Here is a 3,552-nt window from a genome sequence, read left to right on the forward strand (position 1 = left end):
GATTGGTCTTTGTTCTTGACAGTTCGAAGTACTCTCACCGAGTCAGCAAGTCACCATGCTGGCCGAGCCGATCTGGCCGAGCCATGCTGGCCGAGCCGATCTGGGCGAGCCATTCTGGCCGAGCCGATCTGGGCGAGCTCCAAAAACGGTGTCGTGGATGGCTGTTTGGTCACATTTTTCATTGAATTGGATTTTTAAGGATTTTGTCCGCGCTGTCGCAGATTTCTAATGCAGAGCGAGCCTCGCACTAATAGCTTATATAGGAGAGGTTGTTGTCGCGAGCCTCTCCCATGCCCCTTTCATTCATTCAACATTGGTGTCTAGGCGGATCGGATTGTTGGGTTTTCAAACGGTGTATGCCGATGTTGAATGAATGAAAGGGGCATGAAGCGATCTCAGTGCTTTTCCTCGGCTCTCCTTTAGATCATGTTTTGCGATGACTCAATTTTGGAAAAGGTGAGGCAACGGTTGCCGATCCATGGTGTGTGTTTTTTGGTGGTTTTAAAACTTGATCTAAACGTGAGCCCTTGTCTAGCACTCCGGCGTTGCTTGGTATAATGGCAATTTGCTATGGGTGCTCGGCGCTCTAGCAATTTGTCATGGTGTACTTATCGCGGCTACATGGGAGCTTTAATATCGAAAGCTCTCGGCGAAAAATGGTGGCCGAGCCATGCTGGCTGACCCGATCTGGCTTAGCCATTTTCGTCGACCCGATCTGGCTCTTCTTTCTCACTCCGTCGGCACAAATTCGGGAGTTGTTCGACAGCGGTTGTCGTTCCAATGTGTCATTGCGGTGATCTGGAGAGCGATGCTAAGGGCGAGAGCTTGCGTCTAGCATTTGGGGATGTTTGTGCAAGAGAGCAGGTGAGCTTCTCTTATCGGAACCTCTCCGCGGCCTTTGAATATAGACCCAGTGCCGACGATATCGATGGATACGAGCCTTGGATTCTAAAATTGTTCAGCTAACATTGGTTTTTGTGAGAGATGGGTACGAAAGCACTTCCCGATCGATTCGCGAGAGCTCCCTAAGATCGCCTCTGTGCCAACTCGATCGGCACAACATTGGGAATGGTTCGACAGCGGTTGTCGTTCCAATGTGTCATCGGGATGTCTTGGAACGCGGCCTTTCAAGGGCGAGATCACGTCTAGCACTTGGATTGTGCGTCGTCACAAGTGAATGGGGAGATCTCTCTGTGAACGGCGGCATGGTGATTGCAAGAGAAAATTGACTTAGTAGTCGGAGCATTGGCCTCGGGCCATTGTGACGGCCTTGCAATTTCTCTATAATTGCAACCTATGTTTGCGCAGTAGCAGAGTTTGCATGTAAGATGGGCCTTGTTCTCGAGAGTTCCAGGAGATGACCTCCGAAACTTTTGGATTGGGCCCCTTCAAGGTGAAATTCATCCAGTTGATCGGATGAGCTCGATGACCATTTCAGTCCCTCGGCTCCATGAACTCACATCTCCCAACCGATGACAATCTTTCGCTCCTCTGCCGACCTCATAAAAAATTGGGTCGTGAATGGCTGTTTGGTAGGAATTTTAAAGGATTTGGATTTTCAAGGTGGATGTCGGTGTGTTCGCTAATTTCTAATGCAGAGCGAGCCTCGCACTAATAGCTTATATAGGAGAGGTGGTTTCCGCGAGCCTCTCCCGTGCCCCTCTCATTGATTCAACGCCGGTGTCAAGGCGGATGGATATGTCGGATTTTGAAACAGTGGACGCCGACGTTGAATCAATTAGAGGGGCATGAAGCCCACCCTGGATGTGCTATTCCTCGACTCTCCTTTAAATCATGTTTTCTTCTCGCTCAGCTGGCGCAATTTCGGAAAAAGGTTTTGGCAGCGGTTGCCATCCCTCACCGCGTCTACTTGGTGATTTTAAAACTCGATCTAAAACGGGAGCCCTCGTCTAGCACCTCCGTCCGGTATTGCTCGAGTATTGCATAAATTTATGCCATCAGCGCGAATCCCCCAATGAATGCCTACGCTTGGACCCTCTCTTAGATCACCTTCTTCGATCACTCGACTGACGCAACTACGGAAGTGACTTGGCAGCGATTTCCATTCTACAGCGCGTCTGTTTAGCGATTTCGAAGTTGATCTAATGGCGAGCCCTTGTCTCTAGCCATGAGGTGGGTGCTTGGCACTCTAGCAAAACTTTTTGCGTGCCTATCGCGGCTACAACGGGAGAGGTGGTTGCCGCGAGCCTCTCCCGTGCTCCCCTCATTGATTCAACGCCGCTGTCAGGGCGGATGGATATGTCGGATTTTGAAACGGTGGACGCCGACGTTGAATCAATTAGAGGGGCATGAAGCCCACCCTCAAGGGTGCTATTCCTGGACTCTCCTTTAGATCATGTTTTCTTGTCACTCAGCTGGCGCAATTTCGGAAAAAGGTTTGGCAGCGGTTGCCAGCCCTCACCGCGTCTACTCGGTGATTTTAAAACTCGATCTAAAACGGGAGCCCTCGTCTAGCACCTCCGTCCGGTGTTGCTCAGGTATTGCATAAATTTATGCCATCGGCGCAAATCCCCCAATGAATGCCTACGCTTGGACCCTCTCTTAGATCACCTTCTTCGATCACTCGACCGACGCAACTATGGAAGAGACTTGGCAGCGGTTGCCATTCTACAGCGCGTCTGTTCAGCGATTTCGAAGTTGATCTAATGGCGAGCCCTTGTCTCTAGCCATGAGGTGGGTGCTTGGCACTCTAGCAAAATTTTTTGCATGCCTATCGCGGCTACAACGGGAGAGGTGGTTGCCGCGAGCCTCTTCCGTGCCCCCCTCATTGATTCAATGCCGCTGTCAGGGCGGATGGATATGTCAGATTTTGAAACGGTGGACGGCGACATTGAATCAATTAGAGGGGCATGAAGCCCACCCTCGAGGGTGCTATTCCTGGACTCTCCTTTAGATCATGTTTTCTTGTCACTCAGCTGGTGCAATTTCGGAAAAAGGTTTGGCAGCGGTTGCCAGCCCTCACCGCGTCTACTTGGTGATTTTATAACTCGATCTAAAATGGGAGCCCTCGTCTAGCACCTCCGTCCGGTGTTGCTTGGGTATAGCATAATTTTTTTCTATCGGCGTGAATCCCCCAACGAATCCCTAGCCTTGGACTCTCTCTTAGGTCACCTTCTTCGATCACTCGATCGACGCAATTACGGAAGAGGCTTGGCAGCGGTTGCCATTCCACAGCGCGTCTGTTCAGCGATTTCGAAGTTGATCTACTAATGGCGAGCCCTTGTCTAGCCATGAGGTGGGTGCTTGGGGCTCTAGCAATTTTTTGTGTGCCTATCGCGGCTACAATGGGAGCTTTGATACCAAAAGTTCTCGTCGACCCTCCCCAATAGAAATCAGTGCTAGTATTCGCGAAAGACACGTTATTCGGATTTTTGGAATATTGGCACCAGCATCGTTTCTATTGGGAGGGCCGTGAAGCCATCCCGATTTTGCTATGCGAGGGCTCACCCCCCAGAGTCGTTCTCTACGCAACAACTTCTTTGGCACAAAATTTTCAGAATGGTTCGGCAGCGGTTGTCGTTCCAATGGTGC

This window comes from Cupressus sempervirens, chromosome 1 (genome assembly GCF_028749045.1).
Source record: "Cupressus sempervirens isolate cs-2001-9-10 chromosome 1, ASM2874904v1, whole genome shotgun sequence".
Lineage (NCBI taxonomy): Eukaryota > Viridiplantae > Streptophyta > Pinopsida > Cupressales > Cupressaceae > Cupressus > Cupressus sempervirens.